This window comes from Oxyura jamaicensis, chromosome 5 (genome assembly GCF_011077185.1).
Source record: "Oxyura jamaicensis isolate SHBP4307 breed ruddy duck chromosome 5, BPBGC_Ojam_1.0, whole genome shotgun sequence".
In the NCBI taxonomy this organism is placed as follows: domain Eukaryota; kingdom Metazoa; phylum Chordata; class Aves; order Anseriformes; family Anatidae; genus Oxyura; species Oxyura jamaicensis.
The window spans coordinates 2718449-2738949 of record NC_048897.1 but is presented as its reverse complement, the minus strand read 5'-3'; the positions used below and the strand labels follow the sequence as shown (position 1 = coordinate 2738949).

The 20501-nt window shown below is 37.2% G+C and overlaps 1 long non-coding RNA gene across 1 annotated transcript in view; it reads right to left on the bottom strand.

Moving 5' to 3' along the window:
- The window catches only part of LOC118168105, a 62608-nt gene extending 47768 nt beyond the window's left edge, over nt 1-14840 (bottom strand). The window contains exons 1-2 of the long non-coding RNA XR_004751367.1: nt 13600-14840; nt 11074-11221 (exon numbers count right to left, since the gene is read on the bottom strand). This is a non-coding gene — a long non-coding RNA (uncharacterized LOC118168105). The remainder of the gene's footprint in view (nt 1-11073; nt 11222-13599) is intronic.
- Nucleotides 14841-20501: the final 5661 nt, after the last annotated feature.

Below are 20501 nucleotides of genomic sequence, written 5' to 3'. Positions count from 1 at the left end.
TAACGGACACCACACTGTCTGGGTTCCCAACAGTCACAGTTTCTATTTATTGGGAAACCTTTAACTCTCAGTGAGGAGGATCATTATCTGATACTCTACAAGTGAAGTGTCTGATGAGAAGAGCATGATTAATCAGAAAATATTCTGAACAGCTAGGCTTTTGGTGACAGGCCCATAATCAAAGAGGCATTAAGAATGTGCACGAAAGCAATTTTGTGATTAACACATACATGATGTGTGACATGTGTCTCCCCCTGTACTCGGCTCTGGTGAGGCTGCACCTCGAGTACTGCGTTCAGTTTTGGGCCCCTCGCTACAAGAAGGACAGGGAGGTGCTCGAGAGAGTCCAGAGAAGGGCAACGAAGCTGGTGAAGGGTCTGGAGAACAAGTCTTACGAGGAGCGGCTGAGGGAGCTGGGACTGTTTAGCCTGGAGAAGAGGAGGCTCAGGGGTGACCTTATTGCACTCTACGGGTACCTGAAGGGAGGCTGTAGCGAGGTGGGGGTTGGTCTGTTCTCCCACGTGCCTGGTGACAGGACGAGGGGGAATGGGTTAAAATTGCGCCAGGGGAGGTTTAGGTTGGCTATTAGGAAGAACTTCTTTACTGAACGGGTTGTTAGTCACTGGAACAGGCTGCCCAGGGAAGTGGTTGAGTCACCATCCCTGGAGGTCTTTAAAAGACGTTTAGATGTAGAGCTTAGGGATATGGTTTAGTGGAGGACCTGTTAGTGTTAGGTCAGAGGTTGGACTCGGTGATCTTGGAGGTCTCTTCCAACCTAGACTATTCTGTGATTCTGTGTGATTCTGTGATTATATGATTCTGGCCACTGCTGCATGGAAAACAAAGTGCTGAGAAGGACAAGCAGACAAAAAGTGAACAAAATCTCTTCTTTCCACAATATTGCAAATGAGATCTGAACTGAGTAGGAATAAAACTGCAGTCACCTATTCCCTTCAGCCTACAAGAACTAGCTACATAAGCTAGTAAATAACAAACTTTGTTTTCCCGTATCCAAAACTACTGACACTCCTTGCTCATTCCCTTATGGCCTAGAATATGTCATGTAGTAAGATTTCAAAAGAAGTTTTATGTTTAGCTGCAAGAAAAGCTAGTCTAGGTATAGCAAACCAGCATTTATTAGAGTCAGCCTGCCAAAACGGGGCTGCCAAGACCTTCTCACCAAACGACAAAAAAGACACCTCGCTGTGGTAACTTCATGAGTTTTCTGTTACCTGTTTTCTTTATTCATTTTTGTCAATTAATTAAGATGGCAGCTTGTCTTGCTGTCTTCTAGGCTACCTAACAGAGAACGATCAAGTATTGATTCTATTAATTTGTCAGGGACAGCTCAAAGATTTCCAGAAGGTAAATATTCCTGGCATCCTCACTTCCAAAGGCTTCTTTTATAACACAGAAACACAGTAAAGGATCAAAACCCGAAAGTTTTGACTTCTTTTGGATCATTAGACTCCTGTGTTGTTTATCATCCCTAAAACTCTTGCTACAATATTGCAACAAGAGAAGTATGCATTTACCTGATCACTAACCTTATCAAAATATCTGAAGGTACCAAGGAGTTAAAAAAACAAAGTTATGCTAAAGTATGAATTTTTACACCTCCACAGTAAATAAAATAAGGTTTTATCATTTTTAAGTTACCTTAGGACCTAAGAACATGCAAACAAGTAGCTTGCTGGGAAGTAATAAGTGTCCTGAAGTTTCCGCCTTAACTAACATCACACTAACATTTTGTGTGTCATAGTCTGAGGAGGGGACATTTGGAAATACCTATTACAGATGCTTCAACTCTTGAATTAATCAACCTATGCCTACAGGCAAAGTATCTTGAAAATTATTTGAGACAGACTCTCCACTGCTGTAATCCTTGCGCAGCCCTTCACACTAGCAGGGAGTGGGTATGAAATACAGCAGCATTTTTCAGCCACTTTGTCCTCATTTTGCACAGATGTAAGTGACTGCAAAGGTGCAGAGCAATGGAGAATCTGGCACTTTATAAATATTAATTAGCAAAGAATTACACTGCCCCTTTGTGGTGCTAAGCATTATCATTCCCATTTTATAAATGGTGCTGCAGTCACTGAACAAGGTTAATTTAGTAGTGCACAATGGCATAAGACAATGACTGAGCCAGGAATAGAATAAAGGCATCTCAAAGCTACTTGGTAGTACTGTGAGCCATTCAGTTCCACTTCTGTGCATTTGCATTTTTTGGTTTGCCTGTCTTACTGTGTCTGTTCCCCAAAACAGCTTAAATGACATCATATTGCTGTCTCTTTACCTGGGGAAAATATGTGAGATTCCCTGCAGCAAAGAGCTGTCAGTGTCACAGCGCAGCACAATCAGCCAGGGATGGCTTCCCCTGGGACAAGAGGCATGACAGCCAACAAGCAAAACTAGCAGCTCTAAGGGGCTTTTTGTTGACAGAAGGTTAGTTTTAAAATAAGTATTATCATGTTAATTGTGATATTTCCATTGACTTTCCAACTTTAAAAGTCATTAGAATGCAGCCTCCACAATCTAATGACTAAGATGCATTATAAATAGCAGGCATCTCAAAAGATTCAAAAGGTTGATGGAGCACACAAAGACCTTGATATTTTGATGAATCTTGGATTTTTGCAACTGGCAATACAAATCAAGATCTCCTGCATGCTAGGCAGAAATACTGGTTTTGTTTTGTGCTGTGAGGTACAATTTTGCCAACGTCTTCCTGGAATAAGTGTCAGGACTGTCCAGCATTTCACATTGCAAGCACTCCTGGTTAATATCCATTTGAAGAGTGCTTGGTCCTGTATTGACCAGATCTGTATGTCTCTCTGAGCTGATGACAGTCACTGATGTTTTTTGACTTAGCCAAATGCATTGTCAACTGCTTTGCATCTTTTATAGTTAGTGCTCCTGGACAAACCAGATTGAACTTTTATAAAATAAAAATGGTTATGTTTTAAATCTATGCAAAAAGAGTACAAATGAGTGTATAATGTGTGTTTGTCTTCCCTGTATCAGTCAGCAGTATTATGCCCCCTGCGTTACAGAAGATAGTGAGTGCCAGTGACTAATGTTTTAAGGGCAATACTGTCCTGTGGAAAAATACATCAGCACATTCACAGAGCTGTAATACACAGGAAGACTTGGGGCTGTCACCTTTTCAAATGCAACAGACTCTATAGTACAAACACTACTGGTTTCAGGATTACAAAACCTGACAGCTTTTCCTGGACCACTAATGGGCACGAAGACTCTAGGATAATTATTATCAAATTATTTATTTGATATAGGCCCTTTTTCTTTACTAAAGATATTAAAATAACAAAAAGAAAACACTGGCTGCAGATCCACTTAAAGTGAAAAAAGACAGTCCTTGCATTTACGGAGAAGCAGAAACAAGCAGATGGTGATCTCAGTATTAATGGCTCATAGCAGGCAAAATTCCCATTGGCACAGAGGGGTCTGTGCCACTGTGAAGAGCACAGAGCATTTCATAAACCCAGTGCTGAGCACCACAATAGTGTCCTTCCCACCATGCTTAGGGGAAATTCATCAGCCCAGTGATTTAGATGTTCGTGTTTTCTACTCCAAGATCCCATTTCTCTGTCTCTTCCTTGTTTCAGTTTGTGAATGTGGGTATGTCTCCTTTTCTACACACAAACGCACACTTAGAGCCTCAACAAATGCTTAGCAGCAAGAAAAATCTAAGGCTACGGCTGAACAGATCTAATTTATACTAGTATTTAACCCTAAATGAGTACTGTGGATTCTACACTTCAGTCTAATACTATGTTGAAGCTGAGAAACACAGCAAACAATGAGAATCAAATGCTACAAAACCAATGCATTTAACTGTAAGCAATGCACTTTTGGAAATGCAGCATTGCTTCTCAGAAATGAACTTCCTTGACTGTAATTGCTGTTAATTGAAGCAGCCACCTCTCAACAGAATATATATTTTTAATGTTGAATGAATTGTGACAGGACCTCCTTAACTGCCTACTGACATGTCAAGGAAAGGACTAATAATGATGTCCTCCCCTATTCTTCATTCTTAAGCTTTGCATTACAAATACCAAATATTCAAACATTATGAGCATCTTCCCCTGCCTCCCCTAAATGTCATAACATCAGTGTTACTAATACAGTGTAAACATGGTTTTGTGCTTCTGAATTTAACTTTTGGTGCTGGTGTTGGACAACTAGTATGAATAAACTCAGTGAGAAACCAAAAAGGAAGGAAAAAGAATTTTATTTCAGTCAAAACTCATTTCACTCACTCACAGTCATTCTCTCACAGATTTAATTCATTGTTTTAAGCTCATTCTTTCATATTCACAAGCACCAAGTAGTCTGGCCATGATGAACAAGGACAGCAGTTGTCATGTCCTTATAACATCTTCCAGGTCCTTCTTGGATTGGAAATCATGGTCATAATGTTTGGATGTGCCTTTTATATCCTTGGCTTATGGCTTGTCAACCTTAAGACTGACAACGACCATGAAATACTCTCTTAATTTTTTCCCACCTCTCTGAATCAATAAACAACACTGATGATCTACTCACTGCCTTTTGTTTCTTTATTATGGGGGTTTATAGTTTTAATTCTTTATCTTTCTGCCATATTTTCTTTAGATGAGAAAAGCCCAGTGAATACAGGTGAGGAAGAACCTTTTTGAAAGGTCCTATGAAGGGAGTTTTGCAGAGAACAGCAAACACTAACTGGCTCACTGCACAATGAGCCCAGGAGCTCAGGAATAGAACATGACTTGAAAGCTGTCAGGGCATGAAGGATTCTCCTGCTATTTTTTTTTTATTTGTTAGTAGCTAGAAATGGCAGTCTTTATGCTGATGCAATTCCCAAACACTAGGGCCAGATGCACTGAGCACTTGTAGTTCCGAGACCACCTGTCAGCAAAGGAATAAAACTATTGTTTGCTGAACAAGGCAAGGGCACCTGCTGATAAGATGTACTGCTGCATAACAAGCAACCATCCCCACATTCCCTAAAGCCCTAAATAATGTTATGATCTAAAAAAACTACGATGAGTTTTTCATGCAGATTGTCTCACCTGTGTGCAATTGTGCACTTCTGTGAATGAAACTAGTGCGAGTGTGAAAACTCAGAGCTGAGCAACAAAAACTGGAATGAGCTGGGGAAAAATTCACTGTAGTCCTAAGTGACAAGATGAATACTTCTCTAGTCCTATATACGGCTGAGAAACCTACCCTTAAGACACTAGACCCCATTTCCTCTTGCAATCTACACATCCTGGCAAACTTTTTGAAGCAGAGGAAGGGCCTGGCTGCCCACAATCAGTCAAACTCAACTTTGTTCCTTAGGTTTCTTCCTATTTGCACTGTAAAGAAAAGAACTACATGTTTCAAACAAGCTGAGTCATCACACGCTTTACAGAGTTAAGCATGTAAGTAGAAGATTAGCTAAGAAAAACATAGATTCCAGAAAAGAAAAAAATATGCATTTTTTGTAGAGGCTATTGAAATAAGATGCAATGTTGGTATAGAAGGAAGCACTTAGCTGCTAAACATTTCACTTTCAGGAAATTACTGTCAGTTATACCATAATGTCAAAACCACCAGCAAGCCACACCAATGATCAGCTGAGGGTGTCCTTTACAGACAGGAACTCTGAAGATAATAAACATTCAGAAAAGCTTGGCTAGAGCTTTGACCCAAATCACTCTAGACCTTTTTCTACAGCAAGATAACCTAAGGGACAAAAGACTTAAACTGAAGAAGGAACAGGTTTTATAAATACTTGTAAAATACAAGTAACCCAGTTTTCAATGTGTAAAAAAAAATCAAAGTGAATACATCAGACAAATAGAAAATAAAACAGTTTCATAAACAACTCTCCCCTCTGCCCATGGTGTCCCTAGAGACAGATCCTTGCTCGTAGGCATAGCTTTGGATAACTAAGTAACTTTCTGAACTGCGCTGAACTTTGCCAGTCTCCTCTGATCCCAAGGAAGTTCATTCTCTTATCTCAGAGACCTGCTGTCTGCTCCTCTGAGCAGTCTCGCAGTCCCTGTAGGCTGCAGCCTCCCAGGCCCACACTGGGACTCTCCTCCTGCCATACCTTACAGCCCTGGAACCAGCTCCCCAAATCAGGCCCTGTATCTCCCCAAAGATACACCCACCCCCCTGCTGTCATTTCCAAGGGCTCTCCTTTTATGATTACTTCTTGAAGGGATACAGCATGCAACTGAGAACACTCACCCAAAACAAATACCATCTGTCACATCTGGGAATTTTAATTTGTGTATGCATTGACCTGAGACAAGCTCTGTAGGCAAGAACTGAACTAGATGCAGTAATAAATGTGCTTCCCCTAAGCCAGTTCCTTCAGATCTCCTAGTAAATACAAGAAGAAAACAGTTTCTGCAGACCTAATGTTCTACAGTAGGGTGAGTTATTTTTGGAGCAAGCAAGTCATATAGGCTTTGATGGAAGTAATGGGGCCTGGACATCCCCATGCACCCCCTTACAAAGGCAATGTTACACCACAGTTACTCTAGGAATATTATCACGTTCCACATTGATAACATGATGAAGAATATACTATGTTAATCACATAACAGGCATACAGGTAGTGGTGCATTGAGAATGTCCCCGTGACATGGTCTGACAAACAAATGGTGTTGTCACATAGCCAAATCTGCACCCATCACCTGAACTGCAGTTGTAGGGTGGCTGTCATGTCACCTGTCAGTTGTGTGATGGGGATGGGAGAAGGATAGACAGCAGGACAGAAGGATAGACTGAGGAACCGGAGGAAGCCTGGGAGGAAACCTGTCATGAGGTCTGTTCCCAAATACAATGGAAGATACCATTGCTTTGGAGGAGTTGGGATGAGGATGCCAGTTTTATTTGTTTGGAAGTTGTAGATGAGGGTATACCTAAATAGTCCTTACATTAGAAGCCTAAACCTTCGGCACACTCTACTCTAGCCTCTGGGCAACAATGAGCTATTTGACCAGGTTGGCCTAAAATCTGTATCTACGGTTGCATGAGTTTGAATCTCTTTCCAGATGGAACCTCCCCTTTTTTTCGAGGGAACCATACCCTGATCTCACACAACAGAACTGAACTACAAAGGGATAGCAACTTCTGTTATCGGTCATGTTACTGGCATCTGAAATGTCTTCAGCAAACAATCCAATCAAAGTTTTAGCAATCAATCAAAACTTTTTTTTTTTTAACAACTGTTGGCATCTGGATTTTCTTTCACTCTTTAAAAAAAAAAAAAAGAAAAAGAAACAAAAAGAAAAAGAAAGAAAGAAAAAGTAGCAGTAATAAAATAAAAAGGTGGCTGACAGGACTCATGCAGGAAATTCCACGGAGAGGATTCACAATGGAACCCCAGTGGACAGGGGAAAAGCAAGGCCATTCAAAAATGCCAGCAAAGTAATAGCTCCAGCAAATGATCTGCAAGTCTCGAATATGAGGAAATTGCTGATGGTGTCAACTTTCTGTTCTAAAATAAAGGTATGGGAATATGCCAATAAAGCAGATGCAAAGGGGAACTGCATCTTGAATTGAGAAGGGAGACTAGCCTGTATTTCCTCTACTGAGACAGATGCCTAGGACAGTACTTTTTTCCAGCTACTTTTTTTTCTTTTTCAGTAAAATTATTTGCATAGTAGGACACAGGTTATGACTCTCCTCAGATACAGAATATTCAATAAACCATCATAGTAACATGTGTAAGTCAGAAGAAATAAGGGCCAGAACTCTAGACAGCTGATTAAATATTTCTTGTTTGCCATTCTCAGCACTTTGAACTGCCATAACATACTCTGAGAAGTCTCTTTAACTACTCAATAGAGCGGTTTCATCGCCTATCTCTCCCTAAATATTTCTACTTAAAAGTGTGCTCACCTCTATCACCTGATAATCACCACGTCAGATAAGGCCCAGGTAGCTAATGCCATTCCTCTTACAACCCTATCAACACTCAAGTAGTAGACAGATTTTAGCTGCTAGTTTGTCAAAACATTTCCACAACCAGCTATAAGTGATAAGCTTTTAGGTGGGAAAAGTTGAGAGAAAAGTCACCTAAAATTCAGGTGCCGCATCAAGCAAACTTTTAACATGACAGCCATACGATGATACTGAGCCAGCCTGCAGCTTGCATCGCACATGATGATAGCTGAGTTTGATGGTCTGACAAGCAGCTCCACAGGAATCTTTCTTTACTATGGATTGTGACCAGTTTGCATTAGTCAATAATTAGAAGAGAAGTAAAGGAACCCTTCCATCAACCACAGAGCTAAGAACAGCTGAGCAAATGCAAAAAAAAAAAAAAAGAACAGAGTGATTCTCAGAGGGAAAAAAATAATATTTTCATAGCATTGTACCTGAGACACATCTGAAGTTTAAAAATAAGCATCACTGAAACCTGCAGGCTATTTAGTCTTCTTTTCTTTTTGTTAAAATTGAGTGTATTGTGATAAAAAACAACCACAGCAGAGGAAATGCTTTATCAGTATGCCTCTTTAAACAAATATGTGTATATTAACTATTTACGAACTCAGAAAAAATAGTGAGACGTGTAAGTTTTGATCATGATATGCTATTTGTCAATTTTTAATTAATCATAATTTTCCATTATAATCTTTCTGACTCTAAACAACCACGAATATGAATCCACAATACTCTACAGCAAACCAAGCACCTCCTCTTAGAGATACACATAATTACCGTATCAGGTGACAAATGTTACAACTATACTGGTATTACAGCCAGAAGTGGCACAAATGTCCCTGCAGCTAAGACTGCTTTTCTCTTGTTGCACTTTATATCAAACAGAAAGTCAAACAAACTCTAAGAGTCTGTAACTCTGGCAAAGAAAAATTATTGACTCATCCAGCAATTTCTTAAAACTCCAGCAAATTCTCAGTACAGAAATCAGGCAGGTGATGTGGCTATCCAGCTCTCGTTATTTTGCCCTCTGGCATGTGTCAGTGTTCTGAGAGATTTTTATATTATGTTTTAATAATGCCTTTCAAGACTTATTGAATGTGTAAGTAATTTTTCACTGAAGGACATCTGTGTGGTAGTCCCTAGACATGGGCTAATTATTTTTCCTTGTGTATTTTTTAAAGAATAACCAGCTTCAACAATGCAAGAGTCATATTTTGACATCACTCAGACTCATGTTATTAGATTTGTTTGATCTTTAGAGGACAGCAAACAACACATTTCGAAATGTAAATGAACCAACTCCACTAAGTTATTATGCCTATGTTCATTCACCTACAAATTCTGAAGTTATAATGAATAAGAATCAGGGTTGAATTGGATACCAAAAGAAGCTAGCTCCCTCAGTTGAAACTCCAGAGAATATATTCAGGGTAATGTTATTTTTTATTTCCACAGTTGCTTCTTTAATAAAGTATCTCAAAATAGTGAAATATCACTGAGAGTGGAGGGGAGATGGAGAGAGGAATCTGTCCACAGTATCTCCAGGGGAGTACATATGCTATTTATAGCCCAGCTTTGGACTTCTCTAACTCTAATGTACCATCTATTTTTGTCCTCTTTCTGTATCACTAAATGGGTCCTGCCAGAAGAACTTTAATAGTATTGTTTAGAAATGTTCCAGTCCCATGATTTTCCTTATTAGAACCTCTGCCCTCTGCAGAATTATTGATGTAATTCTAATTAGCTTGCAATGCTTACAATTAGAGAACCTATTGTTGCACTAGTTAGTTAAAAAAAAATCCTGGATATAATCACTCTAAAGATTAATAAAGCCTCAGTATTAATTCTCACTGTCTGCTCATTTCCAATATAAATTGTATTTGCTACGAAGAAAGGAGAAATGTGAAATCACTAAAACTGTGCCAATTCAAATGTCTATGGCACACACAAATAAAGCAACAGATAAATAGCCCTGACAAATTCCAGTGTTTCAGAGACGACATCTATTTTACTTCTGCTAGTGCATGGGCAATTTGCCTAGTTCATGTAGTGAAGAAAAAGCAGGTCACTTTTTATAGTGTGAGAATCACCTGAAGAAAGGAGTAATCATTTAGCATATCTGCCAAGAAGAAATACCAGAAATAAGGATTTTGATGATCTATTTCATTTACTCTTCAATTATATTTTCTTTAACAGATGCACTGCAGGACAAAAGTATTCTGTCAATTCACTGTAGATTAAAACCAACAAAACAAATGGACCATGAATTTTCTTCTGCTTTCTTTGTAGATTTTGAGGAACTATTTAGCTACATCTGAGTCTTTGCTGTCTATCTTCTAAATATGTTTTGTCCTTCTTCATAAATGAAAGAGCAAGCAAACTTTGTGCTTCCTTATTAGAAGTATGTCAGGCCAGACCCGGACAGACAGAATGTTTATTGTGTAGAACTGTGTCGTTTTTAACTTTGCTAATGTCTAGACACAGCTAAATGAAACAGCACATAACCTACCCAACCTGACAGCCTTTCAGGATCTCAGGCAGATGTATCCTAGCAACTATGACAACTGATACTACTTCTGTCCTTCCTCTCCATATTCTTTATGATCAAATCTTTGAAGAAACTTGTTTCTAGAGTTCTCCTCTTTTTCCTCTGCTACAGATTTACTGTGTTGAACAAAAAAATCAGTGAATGATTTTGTTTTGTCTCAATACATGATCTGAAGACTGAATTAGGAGAACACTTGATTTTCTTGCTTCCATTCCTCTATGCAGTAGAAAGTTAAAGTTTCAAAAGATCTTCACTTCCCAATACCTAATTTCCCGATACTGTTAGCAAAGCACTGTATCCTATCTAATCTTGTTAAGCTAATGCTATTGGCTGACAGTTCTGAGCAAGCAGCTCTTAGCCACCTGGAAGGATTTGTTTATCAATGAGACACTCAAACTAAGTAACACTCAATCAGCTGCTCAGTCGAAATTTGCTTTGGAAATGAGGGGATTAAAAACAGAAAAAAAGAGGAAAAAAAAAAAGAAAAAAAAAAGAAAAAAAAGCATTACTGAGAGAGTGCTTACTCTCATAGCTTCACAAAGTACACACAATTTGACATATAGACTTACCTCCATCATCCATTGTCTTGCTTTCTGTAGTTCAAACTGCATTATCAGGTACAGGTTCCTTCCCATTCATATCTCAAATAGGCACGTCTGTCTCGGCTCCATCATTTTAGCTTTCTCTCTTTGGTGATATTCATCTTATCTGATCTTTCTTGGGAAAAAAAAAATGGCCAAATGTTATCTTTTATGCTCAATCTGAACATATGCCCTAGGAAGCCCATAGAAAAGGAGCTCTGGCAAAAAAAAATACCCATTACCTTACTCTCAGATAACTTAATCTTGAAAAACTCTCATCTACATATCTTTGTTTACTTGACATGAAATGTAACGTTAGGCATATATGTGACTTCTTAATCTTCTCCTCTCACATAGAGAACACTAAAAGCCCTCCAAAATAGCTCCTTTCTGTATGACTCTGGTAACAGTAGTCAGAAGATGTACTTGATCTCTGTCCCATCAGTTAAAGTCCTATTGGACAGGTATTCATTATGCAGCCCTGTGAACCATACAAGGATCTGAAAATGACAATGGAATTGGAATAAAGGTGTATAAAGTGTTTATGGTGCATTCTGGAGGGAAGTCTTTCACCGTTTCATTTAAAGAACAAATTGCACATCTTGCCTTCTTAATGGGGTTGGTACAGACATTGTGCTGATTGGCATATCTACTTAGCCTCACACTATTGTAAGGGCATCTGAAAAGATAAAGTCCTAAACACAACTCTTATTGAAAGTACTGAGAGAGTTAACCTATACCCCAACACATGCAGCATGGGGAATAAATACAAGGAATTAAATATCTGGGTACAGTATCAAGGTCCTTTCTATATCATGCAATCTCTAATTTTGTAAACTACGTGACTCAGAAAACATTTACATTACAAACACTGAAAGGGGAAAGATTTGTAACAAAAACAGAAAATCACTAACTCTCAAGACAATAAACTTTAATAGGTCAGAAATATTTTGGCACCAGCACACTATCTTGAGTATTTACAAGAGCTTTTGTTTAAGTTCCAGACTGTTGGAATCAACAAGGTACTTTTTTGATTCTTTTTTCAATTCACTGACAATTTCTAGTTGACTTTGGGAAAAAAAAATGAATGGATTTGTAACAGAAACAGAGAAGATGTATCAGGCACAGGTAGATAATGATGTTTATAGTACTGCTCTTCTTGTACACTTCATTAAATTTTCACATTTATTAGTGTCTCAGATGCAAGAGGATCAACTCTGATACAGACAGAACAAACTGTCTCCTGTTAGGTGGCTACTACAGATGCTTTACATCCTCAAAGCCTGAAAAACAAGGTAGTTGCAGTCAGTCTAAATAGCACTGATGAAAGTGACATTTGCTCAGAGGACAGCTATTCATTAAGCTATGGATACAAAAGTCAGGGGAATTATAAAACCAAAGGTTAATATCTTAATGCTTAATCTCAAGAATGGCAAATTAACAGAAATTCAAGAAAACTAAAATAAGAACAGCAACAAAAGCTTTCTTCTCAAATCAACCTAATGCATGAAGCACAGAATCACAGAATCACGGAACTGTAGGGGTTGGAAGGGACCTCAAAAGATCATCGGGTTCAACCCCCCTGCAAAGCAGGTTCCTCAGAGCAGGCTGCCCAGATAGGTGTCCAGACGGGCCTTGAATATCTCTAGAGAAGGAGACTCCACAACCTCTCTAGGCAGCCTGTTCCAGTGAAGCATTCCCACTCTCAAACTTAGGGTAGGGAAAGCATCTCAGTACAGCTGAAAATCACTGCTGGGACTGTCTTATATGTGCAAAATGGCAGAAGAGCTGTGTACTTGTTCAGCATTTTAGCTCCTATACAAGCATAAGGGATCTAATCTTATTTATTACCTTTGATTACAAGATTCTTAGCAAAGAAAAGTAAATTATATTTGATTTTACTTAGAGGTATTTATCTGGAAAGGTTTGTCTGCATTTCACATCAGAAGCAACCTTGCAAGTACCTTTAACACATTCAGTGGGATGCACAACAGAAAATCCATACTTTTTTTCCCCAAAAAAGCAGCTAAAAGAACATACAGAAAAAAAGCTTACATGAAAACCTAACTTCACTCAACATTCCTGTTGCTGTTAATAAAGGCAGGACTTTACTCACTGATGTATCAGAAGTTGTAATACCTGCATATGACAATGTGTATTATCCACGTTCTGAGCTGTATGACAGAAAGGAAAAAAAAGCATGCATCCAGTCAACCTTCACATCATGTTTCAAAATCAGAAACAAATGCAAATTTGCCTAAATTAGTGTATATAGCATTGTCTACTAAGCCTCTCCTTAATATGTTTTCTTTGCTTAGATTCCATCAGGCATTTCACAGGAATCTTTCGGTATTACTAGTGGGGTCAGTATGATCAAGTAGGTAAATATTACGAATCATGACGAGTTAGCCACTGCTCACACTCTATATTCAACACCACTAATCTCAACAACTGAATTTGAAGATTAAAGTGCTAGACACCAACACTCACTGGTGACCTGGTGACCACACCTACCTTCTGAGAATTCTCCTGCCTGAAAGTTGCAGCCTCATTCTTCTGTGATTTGAAGCTGTGGATCATTAGAAAAAAAATTGACTATGCTGCTGCAAGTGTTTCACTGAATACAGTTGTTAATGAATAACATAGAAATATTACAGCTTATGTGACCACATTTAATTTTTCAGTAAATTTCTACTACTTCAAACTACTAGCATTTATTATTTATATTCATTAAAAATTTAAGCTCCTGATATTTATTTTATCTAAGGTCTGATTACTTGTAAATTTTCACAATAATATATGACCCTAGATCACAGCTTTTTCTTTAAGTGCTCATTTTTGTTTCTTTTATCTTAATTCTCAGGATTTCCTTTCCTGTCTCCAACTTTTCTATGGACCCAACAGGTTTTCCTGAGGCTGTATCTTCCTCTTCCTAAATTTTCACGCTGCTCTTTGAAAATATTCTATACAGTTCTAATACTGAAAACGTAGCAAATAAGTTATATAGAATCATGGACTCACTACCTCAGGTCAACATATGTCTAGAAAGCAGTAAACCTTCCAACTCAACCGGGACTCTTTTTCCTAGAAAAATATTACACAGTCACAGAATCACAGAAATCATCTAGGTTTGAAGAGACCTCCAAGATCATCTAGTCCAACCTCTGACCTAACACTATTATTTTATCCATATTGCCTCTTCCCTTAGGACAGATATTTTAAACACAGAGCAATGTTCCACTTAGTTTATTGCCCCTTTTTTTGCTTTATTCTAAATGTAAATTTAAAGCCACTGACATTGTTCTCAACAACTGTTAGCAGCCTTCCCAGCCTGTTTCTGAAGACCTTCAAGATTGTTAAGGTCCCTGTTATACCCACACAGGTAAGCTTCAATATACATCTCTTGGTTAGGGAAGAAAATATTTTTACTTTAAAACAAAAACTGTGTTTATTTTTCTTCCTTCATACTCAAAACACTGAGTAGGTAGCTTTCTATACTCTACACTTAGTTTTGTCTGCAGTTTTATTTATGAAAAGTCACTAGATAAAAATAATCCTTTCATCCTATTCCAGCGTATAATCAGCTTCATGTACCAGTCTCAATAATTAAAGTAGCATCTTAACCTTTTTTCCACTATTATCAGTTTTGCAGTGTCCATCCAGCTTTAAGAGAAAAATCCTGTTCTGGAATGAATTACAAACGTGGAATAAGATTCTACTCAATCCAAATTAAAGCATCAACTAAATAGCCTTAACTCCACCTTTACAATTTATTTGATATGGAGGCGGTTGTCACAAATAAACAGAGTTGGGTAATTTTCCACTTTTGGAACAGAAGATTCACTTAGGATTCCTTCACAGGACACAATGCTGTTTGCTGAGTTCATCTGCTAAGATGTTATTTTCTTTTCTAGTGGAAAAAAAAAGTAAACAAAAACTTTTCCTGTGGTTTTGATATGCAAATAACCTATCCTTTCCAGAATATAATAGCTTGCCAGCAGAAAAGGCTAAAATTCTGAACTGACTTCAATAAGGCTCCCCATTCTAGATGATAAGCATATTTAATGAGTGTTTAAACACTATTAGATTATGGATGGTCCAGAAAGCTTTTCTTATGTTTGATAGCCATTCAGAGTTTAAAAATGAAAAGTGTCTCACACTAGTCTTAGTCTTCAAGAGGGTTCCAACTAGCCAGATCTTGAATGTATCAAGTGCATTACAATTATGACTTCAATGTTGGACAGATACATTTAATCTAGGGTTAAGCTGAATGAAGGCCTAATTAGGTTATGAAGAGTTTCGCTTTACTATGGTTAGATCACTGCTGTTATCCTCAATGGTGTATTAAAACTACCTGAAATATGTCCAACTATATTGCACATAAGTATAGACAGTGGACCACTGAGATACAGACAAGCATGACAATCAGGACTTTTCTTACAGCTTTACCATCTTATATCACTTATGGACTAAGGCACAATTAAAGCAAAACTCAGTTAATTTGTAATTACTCAGCAATAAAGATTTTTTTTCTCTGAACATCTGTCAGAGGATGTTTTCATCTTCTCTGAACATTAGTCAAACACCTGTTTCTCTGAGCTGTGATGCTGTGGGGAACCATTCTCCAACAAGGGGGTTAATATGTGCTGACATGGGAATAACTGTGTGTGCTCTTACTGACAAGGAAGAATGTGCTAATACAAGAAAACAGTGAACACTTCTTCGAAGCTGAAACATAAACATAAATTTCTCTTTCAAACTAAATGAGGTGAGCCACATCAAGCCATCTCAAAATAAGTATCAAGGACCAACAGCAACATTTTTGTATCTAAAAGAAGGTTTATCTTCACATTTCATAGTTCTTCCTCCTCTTTTATTCTTTTCCTTTTTTTTTTTTTTTTTTTTTCTGACTTGTTTCATTTTCTATGAAATCAGGATGCAAATATAGCCGAGTAGTTAAAACACTTTCTGCTTTTTCTTGGCTATTATTTGAGATATACAATTCAGCCCAGACTTCCTATTCTCATTTCTAATTTAGAAATGCTACCTCACTTTTGTAAGAAATGGTGAATTATTTAGATTAAAAATAGATAAAATGTACATGACGAAACTTAAAAAATATTAACATTTTTGTTAATTAAAAACTTTTAAAACTGTTAATGTCATTAAGTGGTGAAACAGTATGAACTCAGACTTGAGTTTCACATATTTTAAGGCTTGTATTACACACTAGCAGGTTGGAAGCTAAGAGACAGTCTGCCACTGCTCTAACCTAAATGATGTTGGGGCTAAGGCAAACAGAAATCGTCACCTGATGGCTTTTTTTTTAGTGAGTAACATTTAGGTCAATTAGTATTAGCCTCCGTTCATAAAATATATGCTCAAATTAAGCTCATTTCCTAGCAGTTATAGCCTTATCAGTGTCAATTTTGAGAGACCAATAGGGATCCTGAAAACAGAGGAACAGAGAAGCACAGTATGCATAAATGATAATGCAGTTGAGTAAATGATACTGGAGAAGTGGTGAATCAATCTGAATATGAGTGTGTGATAAACCGATGAAAGAAATTAACGAGCTGTAAGAGATGGTTGGTACTCTATTTACCAACAGGAACAACTCAGCATATGTACAGGTTATATATATTCTATGTCATAAATCACAATATATTTTAGTCAGTTTTATTCACAAAAAATTTACAGGTTACTTCAGCCACATTTACTCCCAGTCACCACAGTCTGATGCACACTGTCTTTGTGCTTAAAAGGTAGGGATAGTTAAGTGATTGACCCCTTTCTTCAGTTGAGTGAGTCTGCAGAACACTAGATATTTACTGTACACCTCTTAATTAAGCATGCAAAACCCAAAGCCTGCATTAAATACAGGGCTAGATTTCAACTAAGAAGTAAAGATATATTATCTGAAGATAGTCTTCCATCATGAGATTAATGCTAGAATCATGTATGCACAAGTTACTCATTTAACCATACAAAAAACATGTATCTTGTTTTTCCTCTTAAGACACAAGAATATATAGATTGGTGCTGGATGTGAGGGTTTTATCGTACAACAAAGCGAACTGCCAGCTGAGTTGCATTTAGAACATCTCCCACAAACTTGGATAAAGATTAAACTCATTTTTATATCCAAGTGGTTAAATTCTTGAGACCTGTACTTCAGGTGTCCATGGCACCTTATAATAGCACTACTTCTACTTTAATAAAGAGGGAGAAATAATATTGCTTTTTAAGCCAATAATTGAGGAGTTCCCAAGTTCCAGCAAGATCAAAACAGAAAACTACAGGGATCTTGGAACCAAAAGGATCAGGGCTAATGAGCATCCATTATTTACACTGTCATATAGACATAGACATCTAAAGCGGTCACCATTGTTTGTGAATACCTGGACAATAAGGGAACAAATCCCGAGATGAACGAGTCAAGGTTTCTCTTAAAAGCGGTCAGTCTCCTCTAACAACATTCTCCCAAAATAGAAAGCCTACATATAAAATAGACAGAATGACATATACATGGAAATTCTAGAACTAACAAAGATGGATAAATAACGCTAAAGTCAGTGATGTATTAAAAAAAAAAAAAAAAAAAAAAAAAAGGTAACAATTTGGGAACTATGTATTTGGTGAAAAGCACTGCTAACCTATATTGTGAGGAAAAGAACTGACAGAGGACACGTTTGCTCCTCTAGCCCTAAACTCTCAAACTCTCAAATGTAGCAACTGTAAGAGCTGCTGCAGTCCAAAAGTGTCGTAGCTGATAACTAAAACATCCGTAACACTGATCACACATTGAAGAGTAGAATATACACGTTAAGACAGCTACTAAAAGAAGAGAAGGTGCACAACTCTCTCAATATCAAAACCTTAATAATTAAATACAAACAAACAAACAAAAAAACAACTAACCACATACCTGTATGGAAGCTTATGTTTTCCAGGTGTTTTGCTGCATGAGCAATGACCGAGGCTGGGCATGCATTCCTGCACCTAAAGTCAGAGAATTGAGACCCTTCAGTTCATAAATACACTTCTGCCATTTATGCACAGTGAGTGTAAAGGAAACATACAACCCTTATTTGTTCTCCATTATAGACTTCATGAGGTATACAGAAATCTAAAGCTAAGGGGAAAGCTGGATAAAAGTGGAATACATATGGGAACAGCCTGTTACAAAGGTAAAGCTGTTAGATAGAGACAATTAACTTTTCTCTTTCTTAAAGTGGTTATTCCTAATTAATTGTCATTTTCTCTCAACCAATAAATGACTAAGAAATGAGGTAAGAAATCAGTCCTTTTTAGTACTGACTGAAGGAATAACGAACTAGAAAACATACCCAGAACAATAGTTGTTCCAAATGCTTTGTAAAAGGTCTGTACAGAAGTCTATGTTACTTTCTTGTATGCGTCAATAAGTGAAATTGGTGAAAATATCTGAATGTGCTGTGATTATATTCAGTATTGGTATTTCTGACCATTCATAGGATTATGCTCTACCACACATCTGGGATACATACTTTGAAAATTTCTAGTGCATACTACAGAACTTGTCAGCCTCTCACAAGAGACTAGTTTTGAATAGCTTAATTCAAAACCAACTAAAGATTATGGCCACTATGTGTACATTTATCACTGTTTTTAGGGGCTTTAGTTATGACTAAATGGCAACCTTGCAATGATGAAACACAGAGTATATACACAAATGTATTGGGAGTCTGATAACAAAACTTCTAAATATCTATTCTAGCGATTTCAGTCTTAAAATCATACAGATATAAAGAATTAAGAAAGACAACACATGCATGAAACACATGGCAAAGTTCAAATACTTTTAGAAATTTCATGAAAGAGTATAAAGACAAAGGATACTGCCTTGTAAAGGACAAAAGACTCTAATTGCTGGCAAGTGCATACCAAGTAAGTTCCAGGAAAGGCCCAAAGCTTGCAAGGAAAACTACAGCCATCACCAGCAACAGCTGTAATTTAAAATTATCACAGTAATAATAAAGACTCTTTTCATGTCTATTTACATATTTAAGGTTTTTTTTTTTAGATTTCTTCCTGGTATTCAGACTAACCTTTTACTGAGTATGGTCTGTCTCAGTCAGCAATGCATATAAAAGCAATGTTACTACATACAGATAAAAAAGGTTAGAATATGAAACTAATGCTATGTCTTCAGTCAAAAAAAAACACTCTACTTGAAGGATACGGGAAGGAAACTGGCAGCAAATCTGAACAGCCCTGGGAACTGAGCTTGTCCTGTCTATATACCAGAACAAACAGTGCTTTACTCAATTTTTTGACTAGTCTCAGAAACAGAATTGTAAGGAATACATACATCAACACACATGACTTTGGAATCAAAAAGGCATCCTCATGAAAACAGATTCCAACCATCTTTGAAAAAAAGGTTAGTCTTCTTTCAGTGCAAACAGATACTTAGCAAAGTCATACTACTGTTGAAAATAATCATCACTGATCTAGGCAATTTCCATTTGTGCTTCCTGGAAAAATGTCTACTGCAATTGCAAAAATGCTAGAGATAATTAAGTTCAATATTGACATTGTAAACCAACGATGCATGCATCGATCCCAGAGCATTAATATTACTGTATATCAAAAGAAAAAATATTTGGAAATTTGGAAAAGTCATGTTTGCTTATGTAACAGACTGGTTACATTACTGTACATAATAATAATTTTAGGAAATTCTAAATAATATTATAATAATTCTATAATAATATTAGGAGATTCTGAAATGTTAATTGTTAAGAATTATGAAGAAACAGAAGATCAGAGTAGCAGAAAATTGATAGATCCTCATACATATAGTAATAAATAGGCACAACACAACATACTGTCCTGATGTACACTTTGAAACCTAAATATTCCTTAGACATACATTTTGCAGACTGCAGAGCAGCAACTTTTTTCTTAACTCAGTATGATGCTCTTTGTCTATTTTGGGGAGTTTCCCCAGAGCAATTTGTGTGGCTGCTAGATAAGGCTAAACTATGCTTTGAACCTTTCTGTAATAATTGATTTTATTATTTATTTATTTATTTGGTCATTTAGTCTGTGATATGATAAACAAGTGACAGTCTTCAAACTAAGACAAGAGGGAAACCTGTTGCTACGCATAGCTACTTTTCATTAATAATGATGTGACAGTTAAATGGACAATGATTTCACAAATTATTCTTTAGCCCTACTGCTATGCCGTGAACAGTCATACACCTTGCACATCCTGTAAGTGAAATTAAACTGATTAATTAACATGACATATCAACCTATTGCCTTATGCATAGACAGCTGATCCTGCTCTTTCCAAATAGATATACTTAAAGCTCTATCACTCATGTTATATACCACACAACAGTAATGATCTGAAAACATCAAGA